Below are 21,003 nucleotides of genomic sequence, written 5' to 3'. Positions count from 1 at the left end.
ATCTCCACCCTGGAGGAGCCGAGAACTTGGGGCCCCGCTCCTCAGTGCGCCCCCAGAGAAAAGCAGTCAATCACTCCTGTCTCCCTGGTCTCTGGCCGCACTCTGTGCTCACCCGGCCTGTGATGGAGCGTTTCTGTCTCTGGCACACGACCCCATGTGGAGTCTCCAAACCCAGCAGATCCCTGAGGTGCACTCCTGCGCCGCTCCTCCTGGGGTAGGAAGGGGAGTCTCCCCGGATCTGCCGCTTGTTGGGTCCCTGCTGGAGGAGTAGTGTCCTGACTGTGCCCTGGATCGCGGTTTATGGCCACCCCAAGCTGAGAGCCCATTCCTCAGCTCCATCTCTGCAGCTGGCTTCCCCCCTTCAATACCTGGGAGCTCTGCTGCACTCACGCACCCCTGGTTTTTCTGTGACCCTGGGGGTTCTGAGACCACACTGTCCCACGAGGGTTCCACCCCCCGCTTAGCCACTGGAGCGACGTCCCTCAGCAGAGCCGACTTCTAAAAGTTCCGATTTTGTGCTCCACTGCTCTATCACTTGACGGTATCGGCTGACAGAGGCCCCCTCCCCCACCATCTCTCTTCCGGAATATCACCTGGGATTCATTCACCTCTCTGCACGTCCTACCTTCCAGAAAGTGGTCACTTTTCTGTCAGAGAGTTGCTGATATTCTTTTTTTCTATCTCCTGTTGAGTTCGTAGGTGTTCAGAATGGTTTGATCCTTATCTAGCTGAATTCCTGGGATCAGAGGAAATTTAGGTCTCTTACTTCTCCGCCATCTTGCTCCTCCCCTCGCCAAAATGTCTTTTATGACCTACTCTTAGAAGTCACACAATGTCATTTGGTCAATGTGAAAGGGAACGAAGAGGCAACAATCCTTAGTGGGCAATTTGGAGGATGGCGACCACAGAGAACTGCACCGCAACCCAGTCTGCCGCCCCGTGGGCTCTGGAAGCCGCTGTTGAGCTGGCTTCGGCCAGACAGAGCTTGGCCCTTGTTGTCTGGGAAGCTCCCCACCATGAGCGGCAGAAGGACGAGTCCGAAGGGCAGTGGCGGAGCCTGGCGGCAGGAGGAGGAGGACTCAGGGCGCTCCCGATTTCCTGGCATCTTGAAAATATAACTTAAGATCCCTGCTCATTCTAAAATGCTTGTCACTAGACTGATTTTGTGTCTTTGAAGAAAGATCCCAATGGCCATTAGTTGCTAGTTTTTCATAAGTACGCTTTGAGTTTTGCCTCAGTTGTAAAACTGAAATATCTTCAGGAAAATTAAAAATGCAATCAAGAAATCAGTGTTTTAATTTTATAGCCTCAGCATTTGGAAATACTGAGACTGCTGGGGCTTTTGTTGATGATGCTGTTGTTGTTGCTGTTGGTTTGATTTTTTTGATTTTCTTCCAGATGTTTTATAGCATGAAGATATAGCCATAGAAAATCCATTCTCAGAAAATGAACATGTTTCTCTTCCTTATTACATAGAGTAGATAAAGATGACTATAATCAGTATACTTGTGGGCAATTACATAACAATCTTTTGAGTAATATTTGGCTCAGAGATTGCAGTATCAGCATAATAAGATGCAATGCTTATGGGAAATCCATGGGGAAAAAAGTAAAAAAAAAACAAAAAACAAAACAATTGTCCACTTATGAGTACTGGGTATTTCAGGGTTTCAGATGGTGTGCTATTTGTCAGGCAGGAGAGGACAGACAATGAGCAAAAGAAGAGATAATTACAGGATGGAGACACAGAGACCTGACGACATCATTTGAATTCCTAGATCCAGCCATGCTACATGCAACTTCAGACTTTCCACATTTACGAGCTAATACATTTCTTCTTTAAAACTTATGTTACATTATATTTGGTTTCTGGCAATTGTAGCCAAAAGTCTCAACTAATATATCAGGTGTTAAAAAAAAATAGTGCAAAGTTCTATTTGTGGTTATGACAGAGTGAAAATAGAACCCAATGTTATTTATTGTACAGTCATGATCTTTAGTAGCAAATATTGTGTTTTTTTAAAGATTTTATTTATTTATTTGACAGAGAGAGACACAGCAAGAGAAGGAACACAAGCAGGAGGAGTGGGAGAGGGAGAAGCAGGCTTCCCACTGAGCAGGGAGCCTGATGTGGGGCTGGATCCCAGGATTCCGGGATCATGACCCAAACCGAAGGCAGACGCTTAACGACTGAGCCACCCAGGGGCCCCACAAAAATTGTAAGTTTTGATAAAATGATATTTCCTTATAAATTGAAAGATACTCAGTTACAAAGTGGGTTAGAGCTGATAACAGTTTTATTGAAGGCAAAATAACAAAGATAAAGTTTTTATGCCTTTAATTTAATAATTACTTTGGAATTACATGGTATAGGAGGCTCTGCGACAGCACATTCTGCAAACCCTTTTAGAAGAAAAAACAAATGAGGAGAACTGACTCTAAGATGTATTATGGTTTATTGTGTTTAAAAGAGTCAACCTGATGTCCCAAACCATCTGCTTCTCTAACACAGATGCTCGTACGTTCAGTAAGTTCCGTTTACTAACCCATAGAACTATATATTATACATCTGGGGAATGTTGCTAGAAAAAGAAGGACATTTAAAAATTGTGAGCGGTAAACTATCCATAAAATTATTGAATGGTCCTAGGTAACTGAGGCCTTGTAGAAAGATGACAGATTTTAATGATTCTTAAGCAAGAAAAAAACACTTGGTATGTAAGAAGGCTTGTAGAACCCTGGAAGTTTTGAAAGAGATAATTTCTTCTGGTTTAGTGTCTATTGTATCCTTGAGGCAAATGCATTCAACATTTTAGTCCAGTGTTTGTTTCCTGACACCTGTCTCATTGAATGGAAGTTTGTATTAAAAAAAAAAAAAAAAAAGGTGTGGGGGTTGGTGCCTGGGTGGCTCAGTTGGTTAAGCAGCCAACTTTTGGTTTCAGCTCAGGTCATGATCTCAGGGTCCTGGGATAGAGCCCTGTATTGGGCTCCACACTCAGCAGGGAAATATGCTTGAGGATTCTCTCTCTCCCTTTCCCTCTGCCCCTTCTTCTGCTCACGCATTCTCCCTCTCTCAAATAAATAAATTAAAAATAAAGTTTGTACTTGTACTTCATTTAAATGTTTACTATAAACAACACATACTACTTTGTACCTTACTGGATAAGTGGATTTTGTTTTCCATAGCCAACTTCACCTCTAAACCTTCACTTCTAAACCATCACCACCGTAGATTAATCCGTGGCATCAACGATAAAATAAAAGGTGCTCCGATGTTTGAGATAGGATAGGGAGCCACCTGTGTATCCCAGCACTCAGTCTTTGGACAATTTCTTCTTATCCGATAAGCATGCTTTCCTATAGGAGACTTCATGTTCTTTTTGACCTTTTTCTTCTGATTTTTTCTTTTTCTTTTTACATGTCAGTGTAATTAACATCCATGTTATTTTAGTTTCCCGTGTACAATACAGTGATTCAGCAATTCTATACATTACTCAGAGCTCATCACGATGTGTACTCTTCATCCCCTTCACCTCTTTCACGAATCCGTCTGCCTACCTTCCTTCCCATGACTATCGGTTGGTTCTCTATAGTTAAGAGTACGGTTTCGTTGTCTCTTTTTTTTGTTGTTCATTTGTTTTGTTTCTTAAGTTCCACGTATGGGTGAATCATATTTGTCTTTCTCTGACTTATTTCACTTTGCATTTTACCCTTTAGACCTATCCATGTTGTTGAAAATGACAAGATTTCATTCTTTTTTATGGCTGAATAATATTCCATTGTATATACATACAACATCTTCTTTATCCATTCATCTATCAATGGATACATAGGTTGTTTCTATAATTTTCGCTATTGTAAATAATGCTGCAATAAGCATAGGGATACATAATTCCTTTGAATTAGTGTTTTTGTATTCTTTGAGTAAATATCCAGTAGTAGAATTGCTGGATCATATGGTAGTTCTATTTTTAACTTTTTGAAGTTAAAAAACTCCATATGGTTTTCCATAGTACTGTACCAGTTTGCATTCCCATCAACAGTGTACGAGGGTTCCTTTTTCTCCACATCCTTACCAATGCTTGTTGTTTCTTGTGTTTTTGATTTTAGCTCTTCTGACTGGTGTGAGGGGATATCTCATTGTGGTTTTGATTTGCATTTCCCTGATGATGAGTGATGATGGGCATCTTTTCACGTGTCTGTTGGTCATCTGGATATTTTCTTTGGAGATATGTCTGTTCATGTCTTCTGCCCATTTAAAAAGATTTTTTTTGGTGTTGAGTTGTATTAGTTCTTTATATATGTGTATATATATTTTGTTTGACAGGGGGTTACATTTGCTTCATTGCTTATGTTGCATATTCAAACAAATACAGTAAACCCCATTTTAAAAATGTGAGACACGTAAAAAGCCTCTGTGCAAATTCTGTATTATTTTTAAATTCCTATTGGCTAATAAAAGTGGCTTTCCATTATAGAACTGGAGCTATCTAGAAATCCACATGATGAATTTTTTGCAAGAAGGATACCTGAAATATTATTATATCTTATGTCATGGCACAGCTGAACAGTTTGAAATCAAATGTTTGTATGTGAATTATGATTATAACTATTTTTACATTTGCAAAAAGCTTAATCAGCTTATCTTCATATGTACAGTTAGTTCCTCAAATATTAATTATATAAAATCTAAAGGAAGAACAGTATCTAGCTGCATACGCATTCCATTTCTTTAAAGAGAGATTTGACATTTTTAGTCTTTCTCCTCTAAGTCACATAGCTATTTGCAAAGGCCAATGTTATATGATGCTGAAGACCATGGACAGATACTGTTCATATGACACCTGAATTCAGCCATCCTGATCCCTATCATGATGCCTGCATATATCTGTCAACCTCTGCAAGAGGATGCATCTCAGATGACATCATCAAATGTGATCTGCCCCTGTACTTGTCTGTCATACTTTCTAATGAGGATGTCGTGAAACTGGTCAGAGAGCCGGTACCCTGAGAGAGCTTGCTTTAGCTTGCTCTTGTCAGTCATCTCAGAGTTGGCCCTGTCATAAATGTAGAAGAGGTTCTGCAGTCTGTGATGTACTTCCAGGTGCCATTGAACTTGCTGAAGTTCATGCCAGCCTTGTTCTCTCAGTCAAACATAGATATGTTTGACCTGACAGTCACTGGATTCAATGGAGTCCATGTGCCATTGGACAGTGCTTGCTGAAGCTCGTTGTCCGCTATCACTTGGCTCCTGTCTTTATCATCCCTCTGGAAAATGCTACCCAAAAGCTCTGGTATGACAGCACCACACCTCTGGCAGGGCCGGCAGGGAGGACCGTAGGGGTAGGTGGCCATGGACCCAGGCAAGGCTGGGCTGAGGTGCAGAGGAGAATCTTTATATATTTTAAATACTAACCCTGTATTGGACATGTCATTTGCAAATATCTTCTCCCATTCAGTAGGTTGTCATTTTGGTTTGTTGATTGTTTCCTTTGCTGTGCAGAAGCTTTTTATTTTGATGTAGTCCCAATAGTTCATTTTTGCTTTTGTTTCCCTTGCCTCAGGAGACATATCTAGAAAAATGTTTACACCGCCAACATCAGAGAAATTACTGCCTGTGTCCTCTTCTGGGATTTTTTATGGTTTCAGGTCTCACATTTAAGTCCTTGATCCATTTTGAGTTTATTTTTGTGTGGGTTGCAAGAAAGTGGTCCAGTTTCATTCTTTTGTGTGTAGCTGTCCAGTTTTCCTAACACCATGTTGAAGAGACTGTCTTTTTCCCATTGCACATTCTTTCCTCCTTTGTTGAAGATTGACCATATAATTATGGGTTTATTTCTGGGGTCTCTATTCTGTTCCATTGACCTATGTGTCTGTTTTGTGCCAGTACCATGCTATTTTTTTTTAAAAGATTTTATTTATTTATTTGACAGAGAGAGACACAACAAGAGAGGAACACAAGCAGGGGGAGTGGGAGAGGCACTCCTCTCCACCTAGCAGGGAGCCTGATGTGGGGCTCGATCCCAGGACCCTGGGATCATGACCTGAGTTGAAGGCAGACGCTTAATGACTGAGCCACCCAGGCACCCCGTACATGCTATTTTGATTACTACAGCTTTGACGTATATCTTGAAGCTGGGATTGTGGTAACTCCAGTTTTGTTCTTCTTTTTCAAGACTGCTTGGCTCTTTCAGGTCTTTGTGGTTCCATACAAATTTTAGGATTATTTGTTCTAGTTCTATGAAAACTGCTGTTGGTATTTTGATAAGGATTGCATTAAATCTGCAGATTTCTTTAGATATTATGGGCATTTTAACAATATTTGTTCTCCCAATCCATGAGCATGGAATATCTTTCCATTTGTTTGTGTTATCTTCAATTTCTTTCATTAATGTTTTATAGTTTTCAAAGTATAGGTCTTTCATTTCCTTGGTTAAGTTTATTCCTAGGTATTTTTAGTGCAATTATAAATGGGATTATTTTCTTAATTTCTCTTTCTGCTACTTCATTTTTAGTGTATAGGAATGCAGTGCATTTGGGGTGGCTGGGTGGCTCAGTCAATTAAGCCTCTGACTCTTTGGCTCAGGTCATAATCTTGGGGTCCTGAGATTGAACCTCATGTTGGGCTCCATGTTCAATGTGAGTCTGCTCTAAGGGATTCTTTCCACCTCTGTCTCCCTCCCCCTTCGCTCCTCCCCTCCCCCTTCATGATCTCTTTATAAATTAAGTATATAAAATCTTAAAAACAATGCAGTGGGTTTCTGTATATTGATTTTGTATCTTGTGACATTACTGAATTCATTTATCAGTTCTACCAGTTTCTTGGTGGAGTCTTTAGGGTTTTCTATATATAGTATCATGTCATCTGCAAATAGTGAATTTATTTTTTATTTTTTAAAGATTTTATTTATTTATTTGACAGAGAGAGACACAAAGAGAGAGGGAACACAAGCAGGGGGAGAGGGAGAAGGAGAAGCAGGCTTCCCGCTGAGTGGGGAGCCCGATGTGGGACTCCATCCCAGGACCCTGGGATTATGACCTGAGCCGAAGGCAGACGCTTAATGACTGAGCCACCCAGGTGCCCCAAATAGTGAATGTTTTACTTCTTCCTTACCAATTAGCGTGACTTTTATTTCTTTTTCTTTTCTGATTGCTGTGGATAGAACTTCTAATACTATGTTGAGTAATAGTGGTGAGAGTGGACATCCTTTTCTTGTTCCTGATCTCCCCTATACTTGATCTTTTCCCTCTGCTTTTTCTTTTTTAAATCTTTTCTCTGCTTCTCATACTTCCATGTTCTCAGTTAGTTTCTTCTTTCTTACTGGTGATGTTGTTCTTATTCCTAGCTAATAACAGATCCCACCAATTTTTATCAACTTTTATTTTATTAATCTGTTTATTTGTTCATTGTTTCTACTGGCTCTCACTATAATTTTTATGATTACGATTGTTACTGAAGTAGCTGGTTAAATTTGACCAGGCACTGTTTATTAAAGTTAAAAATTATTTGGAGAATTAGTATGAAGCATATGATTATGATGGCTTCTCCATTGAGAGTGTTATGGGTGGAACTGTGTCCACCAAAATTTCACATGCTGAAATTCCAACCCCCAGTTCCTCAGAATATTAACTTATTTGGAAATAGGGTTATTGTAGATGTAATTAGTTAAGATGAGGTTATACTGGAATAGGATGGGCCCCTAATACAATGTGACTGATGCCCTTATAAAAAGGGGAAATTTGAACATAGATAATGCACACAGGGAAAATCTCATGAAATGGTTGGCGTTTATGGTAACACAAGCAAGGAACTATCAGAAGCTAGGAGAGAGGCCTTTGCTAGAACTTTCAGAGGGAGCATGACCCTGCCAACACTTTGATCTCAGAAGTCTAGCTTCTCAAACTGTGAGACAATAAGTTTCTATTGTTTAAGTCATCTAGTTTCTGGTTCTTTGTTGTGGCAGCTTCAGGAAATGATACAGAAGGTGTGTTTTGCTTGTGCTTTGGGTAAGGATAAAGAAACCCATGTCTTTGGGTGGGTATACCTTGTGCTTAGGAGCCGATCCTCTTACGGTCACTTAGAATCTCTCTTGTCCTCCTTAGCAACCTAGTAGATGGAGACAGTTCCTGACTCAGCAGTCAAAAATAATAGAGTTTGAGGGCAAAAGAACACATCTATGGGAAGACCCTTCAGCTCTAGATTTAGCACTGATTTTTTGATCCATATACTGTCACATTTTACTATCTGTGTTTACTGTCTCAAGATATTAGTACGTGTCGCTTTACCCTGCAGTACTCAGTCTGAGTTAAAATATGCTTTCACGAGGATGCCTGGATACATTTATAGTTTAATGAGCCAAATAGCTGAGTTTTTAAAAGATAGGTCAACTGAAAGAAGAGTTCAGTACACTCTTTCCAGCCAATTAAATATTTTGAAAATAGCTCTTTAGTTAGGCAGTTAAACCTAAATTTTCAGAGAGATAGTGGGTAGGCTTAAAAGCAGATTAATAAAGGAAATAAACCATTAATTATAATTAAAGACTTCATTGATTGAAACTTGACTATATTCTTAACTAACTTAATTTAATTCTAGATTTTATCTTGGCTTGAACAGAATGTTTTTTCAAGTTGTTCTGACTTTCCCTAGTCATCAGGCTAATTTCTAGCCTACTTTTTTCTTTCTTTCTTTCCTTTTTTTAAAGATTTTATTTATTTATTTGTCAGAGAGAGAGCACGCACAAGCAGGCATAGGGAGAAGCAGGCTCCTCACTGAGCAAGGAGCCAGATGTGGGATTAGATCCTAGGACCCTGAGATCACAACCTGAGCTGAAGGCAGACACCTACCCGACTGACCCACCCAGGTCTCCCTAGACTGCTTTTTTCCACCTGGCATGCATCATCCATATTCAATCATAAATGTTTATTTGTATAATTTTTAATACCAGATCTTGAATTAAAAGCAGAAATAATAATGATAGTTTATATTTATAGAATGCCTTATAATGTACAAGGCACTTTATATAACAGAAGTTTTCTTAAACCAATTTCATTTATACAGTCTACTAGGTGAAGAAAACTTTTCATTTATTTCTGGCACACTGAGGACCAGGAACTAGTTGGCCCCTTGTCAACAACCTGGTCACCTTTATGCCCCACAGTGAAGCAATTTGTACCAAGTGCTGTTTGTCTTCAAAACTGTTTAAGTGAGGAGTACTTGTTACTGTAATTGTGTGTATATTAGTATATCAACCAGTGTCATAGGAGTGCAAAAAAAGAGAATTGTATCTATAACATCTAAATCAATACTTCAGAAGGACCAAAAAAGACAAATCACCTCAAAAATCAATTTGAAATTGGTTGTGGGACAGACATCATAAAAAAAATTGAGAGACAACCTGAAGAATTCTAACCAGGTTTCTTTCCAAATGCTCTAAATTATTACTTTAACTTTACAGATACACAGTAGAGGGTTGCCCTAGGTGGCTCAGTTGGTTAAGTGTCTGACTCTTGATTTTGGCTCAGGTCATGATCTCTGGGTTGTGGGATCGGGCCCCCTGTGTTGGGCTCCATGCTCAATGGGGAATCTGCTTGGGCTTCTCTTCATCCTTCTCCCACTCCACTGCCACTCCCCCTGCTCATGCGCTCTTTCTCTCTCTCAAATAAATAAATAAATCTTAAAAAAATATAAAGACACACACTAGAAATCGTAGACAATACACTTTATGAACGACTGATGAAGGAAAGAAAACTCGTCGTCAATCACACAGCCATGTTGTGTTTGGCAGAATAATGCCCGCATCCCTATCCTCAAAGATATCACATCCCAATCCTCAGACCCTGTGAGTATGTTACCTCATATGGCCAAAGGGGCCTTACAGATGTGATTAAATTAAGGATCTTGAGATGGAGAGATTATCGTGGTTTATCCAGTTGGATCCAATGTAATCCCAACTGAAAGAAAGGTAGTAGAGTCACAGTGAGAGGAGGAGATGTAATGAGAGACACAGAGGCTGGAGGGGTGATTGCTGGCTTTGAAGATAGGAAGGAACCATAAGCCAATGAATGTGGGGGAAGTCTAGAAGCTGAAGAAGGCAAGGAACAGATTCTTCCCTGGAGCCTCCATGGGAGGCTGCCCTGTAGCCCTGCAGCCCTACAGACACCTTGCTTTAGCCCAGTGAGATCCATTTTGGACTTCTGACCTCCAGAATTATAGGATAATAATGTATCATTTTAAGCCACTGTGCTTGTGGTAACTTGTTACAGCAGCAATAAGAAATTAATTCACATATTTTTTTGAAGTTTGTTTATCCACATATGGAGAATAAGTGTACATTCATACTTAAAATAAAATTATTGTCATTGTTGTATGTATGTATCTTTTTTTTTTTTTTTTTACCAATTTCCAATTTACCTAACTTTCAATTAATTGACCAGCTACAGGCTCCAGTGTTTTGGAAGAGAGGACTATTATTCTATGTAGTATCTCCTTTTATCTACAGGAGTTTTGTGAAGTCCATATCACAATTGCATTCAAAGTTCTTGTTTTGTCTCTGTCTCTGACTTTATGATTGAGGTGGAGGAAGTCAATTCATTTCCTTCTTATTTTCATTTATGAAAACTAGGGGCTTGGACTTTTACACTCTAACAGTGTATGATTTAAAAATTTTCATCAAATAATCTCACTTATCTTCTCTCACCTGTTTAATTTGTAGCTGAAACCCTTGGGTTTATCCATACTTTAGCTCTGATTTAACTTGAAATTAAAGTCCGTGTGCTTCACAGCTGCTGGCTGCCCTTAACCAGGGACTTACAACTGAAATGTTTGAAGAACACTGGAGTCAAGAGACCAGGATTTCAGATCTGATTGACACTAACTAGCTGGGTGTCCTTTGACAAATCTTTTAATCTCTCTGGGCCTTAGTTTTCTCATTTATAAATTATAAAGTTGGAGTCAATAATTTTTAAGGTCCTTTTAAGCTATAGAATCCTATGACTCCATAATTTTAACTCTAGGAAAATTCAGCTCTTAGGAATGCTGAATTTCTCTTCAAGGTAGGAAGAAAGATACTGTAGGTTGTAGTATATCATGCATGTCCCTGTATACTCCTATGAATATCTTTTCCAAGAAGTTGAAAACATCTGCATAAGTCCTATAATTTATCTCATTTCTCCCCTTATCACACAAACCTAAAATCTTCATTTAGACACAAATGCCTTTCTGTTGGGATGACCTTGTCTCAGCCATGGATCTAGCCTATTCTGCAAGACATAGCAAGTTGCTACTCTGTTATGGACATTGAGCTGCATACTAGAAAAGCTCCAGCATCTCACACAGGAGGAATCAGACTTGAAGACAGATCAATTATAATATCACCTGGTAAGTGCTCTGACAGGGGGTAGAACAAAAGGCAGAATATGGGCGAGGGAGGAAGTGGTTCACCTCGTCTGTAGTAGTGACAAAGGCTTTTGAATCTTTTTGAACAAAGGCTTTTAGATCCATGAGATGCATCCTGAACGTCCTAAAAAGCAAGTTTGGGGTTTGGGGTGTTATTTCAGGCACAGAAAATGGCCAATTCCAAATGCAGGGGTGTGAAAGGCATGGCATATTTGGAACAAGGTGAAATTTTCATCATGTTTATAGAGCAAGTGTGATAAAGGACTGGGCAAGTTCATGGAAGATAAGACAGAAAAAGTGCAAGCCATTTTATAACCAAGCTAGAGGCAACAAGGAATCACAAGTGTCTTCATGGTGAAATGACATGATCAGATGTTATTTTTAAAGGGTTAATTCTAGCAGGTATTGGGAACGTGTAGACTGAGTGTGGAAGGCTTTGTAGAAGGAAAGGGGAGAGGAAGCTTCAAGAGCTAGTGAACATTGAATTAGAGTGGTGGTGTCTGGCAGCCACTTCAGAAAAAGAATCCATTGGCTTTTATAAATGGGTATTCTTTCCCAAAGCACTGCCCTCTACCCCAGCAGGGGCTTCCAGGTCACAGACCACTTCTTGGTTTATTCTCCAGAGTGTTCATGAAGGATATTTAACAATACAGAGCTCTTGACCATCAACAGAGCACAGACATGCCATATTTAAAAAACACATGTAAACAGAATTTACAAGGATCAATGACTTATAAAGTGGTTTCTTATCCCCTCTCAAGGCTATGAATACATTGTGAAATCTAGGGCAGTTAAATACTGTATTTAAATTCGGAAGTGATATTTACATATGTTACTTATTCTTTTTATAAAGATCTGCCCTAGTGAAATTTAATCAGCCTTTGCAAGTTTATATACGTGTCTGTTGGAAGAATAGTTTAAATTAAGTTGCTGTTTTAACCTGACTAAATTACCCAACTGACCTTACCAGCAGAAGGATGTATTAGAACCAGGTTTCACTACAAGTGACAGAAAATCAAGTAACAAGGTCTAAAAAAGGTAGAAGTTTGTCTCATGGATAAATAAATATGATATGTAGCACAGAGCTAGGAGTAGGTAAAGCAGTCATCAGAATCTGAGGCCCTTTCTATTTTATTGCTTTGCCATCCTTAGTCCATGATGTCCACTACATGATTCAAGATGGCTGCTAGAGCTCCAAGCATCATTTTTCCCTTTGCAGACAGTTGTACTTATTTAGGGACTTCTCAGATTTCATGCATGACACTCCTGCTTACATACAATCAGACAGAATATATTTACATGGCAGCAAGGTAGCTGAAAAATATAATCATTATCCCAGATCACATTATTCTGACTAATAACTGGAGAGTGTATAACTAAGGAAAAAGAGTCTATAACTAAGGAAGACTAATAATTGGAGAGTCTATAACTAAGGAAGATGAGTCTATAAACAAGGATGAAGTACATATTTGTGTTAAATCCGACTTGCATCGTAAATAATCTGCTCATACTCACCCCAGAAGAAATGTGTAAAAGCCAAAATTGTGTAACGTGAAAGGGAAGCTAGGAGAAATAAAAATTTCCTTGACATCAGCGTTCACATTCTATAAGTAATGTCTATTTATTGAAGGTGTATAGGGGCTAGAAGTTGGTGGTTTATAGGTGGAGGAGACATAATTCTTGCCCTCATGGAGCACACAAACATACTACATCAAATTTTGGTCCCAGAATGACAACACAGTAACCCCTCCTATTTTGAAGAAATATTGGAAACTCTAGTCAGTAGGAGAACAGTAACATTTCTGCATGTTTCATATGAAGCCATATCCTGAAGAAAAGAAGACAAACCTATGAGGAAACTATAGAAAAGCCAAGCCTGGAAGCTAAAACCTGAAAACAGGACTGACGCTAATACAGGGCCATGCCTTCTAGGAAACCTAAGTAAAAGTTTGTTGGTCATGGATGATGAGGGTTCAACACTGGATAGATAAAGAAGTTACTCAAGGAGCTGGAGAGGAGCTTGCTATTATTATTTTGAAAAAGAGAAGAGAGGATTAAACAAGAAATGCAGAAATATATTTTGCTTCCTGTATTCCTGAAGAGTCTTGTATAATTGGGCTCTATTTTAAAAACCTATGGATATTTGTTGTCAAGAATCTCCTGGTAAATATTATAGTGTATTGCTAGGAGAGCAAAAGCTCCCTAGACATACCTGCCTTCATTTAAAAACAAAATTGATTTGATTTTCCTGTTCACGATTAAATTTACTGAAAGTGGGGCCTTCCCATTTTGCAACGTAATGGGGGAGTCGATTTTTTTACAAAGTCAGGATTTACACCATCAGTAAAGAATAAAAGGAGATACAATCGCTGATGCTCCTATTCATTTGGCAGTTTTAGCCAGTTTCTTGTAGTGACCATATTTTTCCTTCCCTCTAAATCAGCCTAATCTGTTTTACAAACTTTTATTCACTCTCACCTTCCCCCCTTCACTCCACCCATTGCCAATGTCCCTTTACCTGTGGCATTTTACACTTGAGGAGAGCAGCTAATGGTTGACAACAAAAGGACCGCTAATCGCACCAATTAAGAGGTGTGAATGTCACCCGTTACCTACCAGCTTTGTTACTGAACATGCTAATTAGTAATTGTACAGGTGCAGACTTTTAAGTTTACAAGGTTAACACTGATGCACAGCTTTGTTTTCGCTGTTTGTTTAAATATTGAAAAATCGTGGGTAAAAGGCTGGTCTATGTTGAAGAATGAACAGATGTCATTGCTGTACTTTCTCAGACAGAAAATCTTTAGACTGACTTAAAGCAATAAAAGTGACCTTCTAAGAAGTGATTGTCTGTGGTCAATCTATCAAAGAGCAGGTGTTTTTGGTTCTCTTGCTCTCATGGAAGAGCAGGGAACTTCCCTTCAAGCCGCAGCACAATAGAACTCTACTGGAAGGTCAGTTGAAGGCACTATACTAGAAGCATGTAGAGTTCATTAAGAGGAAATCCTGTATAAGGGTTTTTGGTAAGCCCAAAGTCACTATATATTAATCTTTCTGAAAGCTTTACTCATTCATTGAGTCAGTGTTATAGATATGTCTTGTAGACTTCTTTTTTAAAAAAGTTTTGACTAATAAAACACCTGGATGAGGGACTCTGTTTCAGAATCACATACCATCAATTTGATAGGAACCAAGAGATCACCCTGACTAGCCTCTAATTAGGGAAAGTAACAGAGATTCATTTTACAGAGAGGACAACTGAGGTCCTAGACATTACATGATTTGCCTAGGTCCATTAAACCAAGATTAACCTCAGTTTGCAAAGTGAGATAGATTTTTAGGAAGGGCTAACCTTCAATTGTTCTCTAGCAGAATGAGTAATTCCTGAGGAGCTGGTAATTTTTAGCTTGTCCTCAAGCCTACTGAAATATCTTTGCTCTTTCCATGCATCTGTAAGAGCAACTGTTGTTTTCAGTCATTCAACGGGAAAGTGTGCGGTAAGGGCCTCTTCTATTTTTGTGGTAGACTCCACAACAAATAAAGAACGTCTCTCTGGCTCCTTGGAACCCAAACTGCAAGGTTTTGAGAACTGCTGTGCAATGGCAAAACTAGTTGATTGATTTGGGACCAGTGCCCAGACCACATTTAAGGGAGTTGACTCAGGTCCTGGGTGACCAGTGATCCCTTTGCTCTTGGTCATGATGTGCCTCACTAGTTAACTGCCTTACAGCAAGGGGTAAAGTAGAGGTATGACTAGCAGAATGCCCAGGGGTATGGGCTGCCCTTCTCTGTGAACACAGGGGACAAATCTAACCTTTTATCCATGATTTAACAAACAAATGCACTCCAAAGTTTTAGTATGTGCCTAGCTCATTGTAAATGCTCAAAAAATGATAGTCATTATTGTTAGCAGTTTATAAGCCTCTGGGGACATTTGCATCTTATATTTAATAACCATAAATAACTAACATTTGCATTGGACTTTAACCTTTTCTTTTTCATGGAGCTGGGACTTTTTTCTTCCCTTCATTTTGCATTTAAAATTCATTTTTAGGTTCTGGTTGTTTTGCAAAGACATGAAATGTTTAGTATAGAAAACTGTAAAAACATATGTCTTATAATAAAAAATCTATAATTCTACCTCTCAGAGAAAACTATTATTAACACGGGTATGCAACTGTAAGCACTATATTCTATACATGCATAAACCTTTAAAAAGTTAAAGTGGGAATTGATTATGCAAGCTGGTTTAGAAACTACATTTTCATTTATAGTTGTATTTAAAAGTTTTCTTTAAAAATATGTACGTATTTTCATCACAGTCTTTGTTAGCTAAATCATATTTCTTTGTGTGGATTTTCCATAATTTGACAAATTTTCTATTTTTGCATATATTGGTTGTTTCTAATTTTTCATAAATATAAGATACCATCATGAGTAGTATCCTTGTGGCTAAGTTTCTTTAGATAAATTCTTAGAAGTAGGATTTTTGGGTTAATACAAACATATTAGTATCTATTGCTGCATAACAAATTATCTCAAACTTAGCTTAAAACAACACACTTTTATGATTGCAACTGCTGTAGGTCAAGAGTATGGATGCGACTTAGCTGGTCCCTCTTTAAGGCACCCATCAAGGTGTCAGTCATCAATGGGGATTGTGGTCTCACTTGAGGCTGTACTGGGAAGCATCTACTTGCAAATTCACTCAGGTTGTTGGAAGAATCCATTTCCTTGCTTCCGTATGACCAAAAGCCCTTGTTTGCTATAGGCTAGAGGGTGTCTTCACCTCCTAGAGATAGCTGAAAGTTCACTGCCATGTGGCCTCCTAACAGAGGTAGCCCCCAACATGGCAGTTTGCTTCTTCAAGCCAACAAGAAAAACATACTTCAGCAAGACAAGTGTTAAAATCTTATGTAACATACTCATGTAATCACGCGTAACCTTTTTTTTTTTCCCCTGTATTCATTCTGTTGGCTGGCATAAGTTACAGGTCCCATGATACTGCAGGGGAGGGCATGATATAAGGGCATGAACACCCAGAAGCAGGGTCATGGGGGCCATCCTAACTATCTGTCCACTATAATACATGTTTAAAACTTTTGATGAATATAACCAAACTGCAAATGTATCTCTGTTAGCACAGAATTAGTATGACCTTTTTCCTATAACATTGACCAATTTGAAAAAATAAATTACCAATTTGATAGAGAATGATACATTTTTATTTGAATATATTTTTTGTATTTGAAAGTAAGTGTATATTCCCATGTTCCTTGGTTATGTATACATTTCTCTTTTGAGAATTGCCTTCCATGTCCCCTGGGTAGAGTATTAGCATTATTTATTGTTACACTTGTCTCAAACATTTTTCTCCCATATGTCTGTTGATCTTTGTGCTATTTATTTATTTTTTTGGAGGGAATATTTAGGAATATGACTTATTTTATCTTATTATAGTCAAGTCAGATATTCTTTACCTTCTTGGTATTCTCATTACCACCAGGAAGACTGTTTTCCTGCACCAGGATTACATAAATATTCTAAAAATATTTTTAAAAAACATTTAATAAGGTAATCTCATGATTATTTTTCATTTACATTTAATTCATCTAATATTGGTTTGTTATATAATATGAAATAGATTTGTTACTATTATTATTATTATTTACCACAAGTGGTTGGTAAATTTCTAGAAACTCATTAGACTAAAAATCCTGAAGGACCTTAAGCTTAAAGAATTTTTAGCATCCTGAGGGGCACCTAGAACAGATATTTATTTAGAAAATGGGAGCTTAAATTACTCCTGTGGTAGCTGTCTGCTATATATACTTTAAGGTCCCTCTGGTACACCATGAGTTTACTTTTTGTCTGTGAATGTAGCAGAGAGATGCTGCAGTAAATCCCAGGGTAAACACTGTGAGGTCAATGTGACACAGTGTGGAAGAACTTCCACTGGTCCCTCCTTTCCTAGCGTGGCAGAATCTGCTAACTGTTCTGCAAAGCAAACTCTCCCCTTCTTCCTCTTAATAATAAAACCTCTTGAATTGTGGCAGGACTCATGAACATCCATTTATAGTCCACATTTCCCAACTTCCTTTGCAGCCAATCATGGCCATATATGACTAAGATTAGGCCAGTGGGATGTGAGTGAAAGTGATGTGTAGAATTTCCTGGTTACATACTTAAAAAGAGACTTTTTCTTGACTCTTTCTTCCTTTTCTTTTGTGCTGGAACCTGCATGTGCAAAAGATTCAGCTTTGTCCATAAAGGCAAAGGCAACCCTTTAGGGCTGTGGTTCCCAATGTATGGTCTCTAAAATGTCAGCATCAGTAAGTATCTCATAAGAACTTGTTAGAAATGCAGATTCTTGGATCTCACACTGACCTAATGAATCAGAAACTCTGGAGTGGGCTCAGAAAGCCCTCCAGGTGATTCTGATGCCCTAAAGCAGGGACTGACAAACTAAGGCCATGGACCAAAATCACTGGGAGGCCTGATTTTGTACAGCTGGTGAGCCAAGAATGGTTTCCATATTTTTAAAGAGTTGCCACCACCACCACAACAAATAAAAACAAAGAATATTTAATTGACATTCTCTGTGGGCTGCAAAGACGAAGATATTTGTTATATGGTCCTTTACAGAAAAACTTAACCAACCTCTGCATTGAAGTTTGAGAACTCTTGCCACAGGGCCTGCTAAATCAATGAGATAGAAGAAACTTGGATTTGAATACTTTTTTAAAAGATTTTATTTATTTATTTGAGAGAGAGAGAGCGTTAATGAGAGATAGAGAGCACGAGAGGGAAGAGGGTCAGAGGGAGAAGCAGACTCCCCGCCGAGCAGGGAGCCCGATGTGGGACTCAATCCCAGGACTCCAGGATCACGACCTGAGCTGAAGACAGCCGCCTAACCAACTGAGCCACCCAGGCGCCCGGATTTGAATAATTTTGTGGCACACACTTACTCTGTCACTTTGGCTAGCTCATCTCAGGACCGCTTAGCAAAGGAAAAATAAGCTCCATCATACGTAAGCCATATGTATGTGGTGTCTCATTCCTACAGTGGGTGAGCCCATACCCTAACTAATGGAACAGGTAAGAAGAAGCTGCTAGGTAATATGATGATCTCCCTTTCCACACCTCACTGTTAGCCAGTGGGTCTGCTATTTGCTATTAGTGTCCCACATCACATCTCTCCTGGTGGCTCTCTTTAAGGGTTCAGATGTTGGGTTCACCTAGCAATCTTCCATATAACTTGAGTCCCAGAGGCTTCAGAAAAATTCAAGGTTAAGTTCAATCTAGCTGGCTGATGACACAAATGTTTTCCGCTGAAATAATTTCTTCAGAATAATCTCTAACCTCATAATCAGCAATTGTGTACTTACATATCCTTATTCTGATATATTGGTTTAGGATGCTTGGTGTGTCAGCATTGAACAAACCAGCATGACCCCTTCTCTGGCTGATACAAACAGATTCACCCTTGTTGGAAAAAATACAGGAAGTGGTGTTAACTCTTAACAGACAGGATTTAATGGTGATATCTGCAGCTGTCGGCTGTGGGATTTCTTTTTAAGAGGGCAGTTATGATTTAGGCCAGACACATAAGACTATTGCAATTGGGGAGGTAACTAAAAAGCCTTAAATGACCTTGTAAAGAGAGGGGTCTGTATTCCCAGCTGTGCTCCCAATGCTGGCTAAAGCCTCCCGTCTAGATCAGGAGATGGTACAACAGAGCCTCTGCCTCGGGAAGCATATCAGAGGGGAAGGAAGGGAGAGAGCGGGTTGAACTGCAGAGTTCAGTTGGCAAATACAGCTCTTCTCTGTCTCTCTCGAAATGTATAAGCCAACCAGCAAGCAAGGTGGTAGAGCCTGATTTCCAGCGGGAACAATGGGTCCCAAGGTAAGGCGCGGCACACAGAAACAGAGCTCAGGTTTGGGGCAGTCGGGGTGTGTGCGGGCAGAAGAGGGTTGGGTTTGCAAGGAGAGGCAGTTGCTTCGCAGCACTTCATAAGCGCAGTTGTGACCACAGGCTCGCTCGTGTCATTTTGTGTGCAGTAATGAAGCCTGACGAGAGGTCTCCTGCTTCCCGATAGCCGGCTGTTGTCCTAAAAATGCAAACCATCGCCTCAGGCCATGGAATCGGGAACAGGCAGAGGACAGAGGCTCCGGCTGGGCGCCCCACTGCTAGCTCTCCCTTCAGCAGTCCCGACTTGGACAGAGAAAGCTGGTCTTTACCCTTGTACATAAGGACGCAGAAGAAAGGTTTTTTTTTTTTTTTTTTTTTTTTTTTTAAGATGTCCCAGAGGCCGATGGTTTTAATCCTGACTTTTAGCTGAGCAGATATTAAAGATGGGGGAGGGGGGATGCCTACCACCAATCCCCACGTCCCCATGTGTTTTCTCATGCAAAATAAGCTTTTTGAACTTGAAAGCTGCATTTTCGCCTAGTTCCCCAGTGCCCCCCATCCCTCCCCCCCCCCCCCCCCTCTATCCTCTTTGTTTTCTCTATAGAGTAGGCAAGTCAATCGGAGCCTCCCCCCAGCAAGTCTTTTAACGATGGCTCATTAATAATCGATGGGCCTGGCGAACGCAGGGGTTCACAGCTCCGGGGCGAGGCAGCCGCAGAGCCCGCGCCCAGGATAGAAACCCCGGCCCGGAGGAAGCCCCTGGGCCCAAGGCCCGCGCGGCTGGGCGCTGCTCTGGAGGCTGCGCGGAGCCCCGCAGACCGGCTGGAAGCAAGGCCGGGTCCCGAGCTGCCTGCCTGTGCCCGGGTTTAGCTATGCAAACGGCGTCGTCCCTTTCTGCAGTGTTTGTTTGTTGTTTGTTTTTGTTTTGAAATGCTGCCTTCCTGCTTCCTCAGCAGCCTGCTGGTCCTAAGGCTGCAAAGACTTCCCTGACTTGGGGAAAGGCAAGTTTTGAGTCGCAACTTGCTCCCCCACCCCCCACTGGCTCCGAAGGTCTTTGTAGCCCACTGCTCACATTTCAGAAACCCTCCTCTTTCCTCTTGTCAGTCTCCTTGGAAGCAAACCTCGAAGTTGGGAGAAAAAAAGAAAAACCCGCATGCTGTTTCCTTGTGTTTTTAGGCATCTATTATTTCTATGGAATTCTTGACAGACAACAAAAGATTAAAAAAAAAAAAAACTGTCGATTTTTGCTGTCAAGGAAACAAGCTGTTCTCCCCATTTAAGGCTCCCTTGGTAAACCTGGCGGAAACTTTATTAAAGAATTGATGGATATAGTCAGTCTCTCACAAAATTCACCTAGAGTTGTTTCTAGAGCTAAAATATGCCACAGGACAGCCTGAATTCCTGAGAGTGAATCCCAGCTCCGGTGAATGACCTTGGTGTTCTGACAGGCCTGGTGGAAGGGGCTGACCACCCAGGATGGGCTTTTCCACTGAGGAGGCCATTGTACTGCTCTGCAGTAAGAACAAGACCACCAGCACCTCACACCTGTGTAGCACTTTCTGGTTTGAGAGACTTCAGGTGAACTACCAAACTCGCTCCCCCATAACCCAACAGCATGTGCAGATCAGGTGGGGCACAGGAAGTTATAGGTAAACCAACCACCTGCTGCCCCCTGAGGGTTTCAAGTACTGATAGC

The 21,003-nt window shown here is 40.1% G+C and overlaps 1 long non-coding RNA gene and 1 pseudogene across 1 annotated transcript in view; one reads left to right on the top strand and one right to left on the bottom strand.

Moving 5' to 3' along the window:
• The window catches only part of LOC141372799 (uncharacterized), a 355,986-nt gene that overhangs the window by 313,510 nt on the left and 21,473 nt on the right, over positions 1–21,003 (top strand). The window lies entirely within an intron of this gene.
• Positions 4,800–5,157, bottom strand: LOC112823562 (programmed cell death protein 6 pseudogene; annotated as a pseudogene).

This window comes from Callorhinus ursinus, unplaced genomic scaffold (genome assembly GCF_003265705.2).
Source record: "Callorhinus ursinus isolate GAN/ISIS: 27379988/994484 unplaced genomic scaffold, GSC_fseal_2.0 scaffold5, whole genome shotgun sequence".
NCBI classification, from domain to species: Eukaryota; Metazoa; Chordata; class Mammalia; order Carnivora; family Otariidae; genus Callorhinus; species Callorhinus ursinus.
This window is presented reverse-complemented; position numbering and strand designations above follow the sequence as displayed.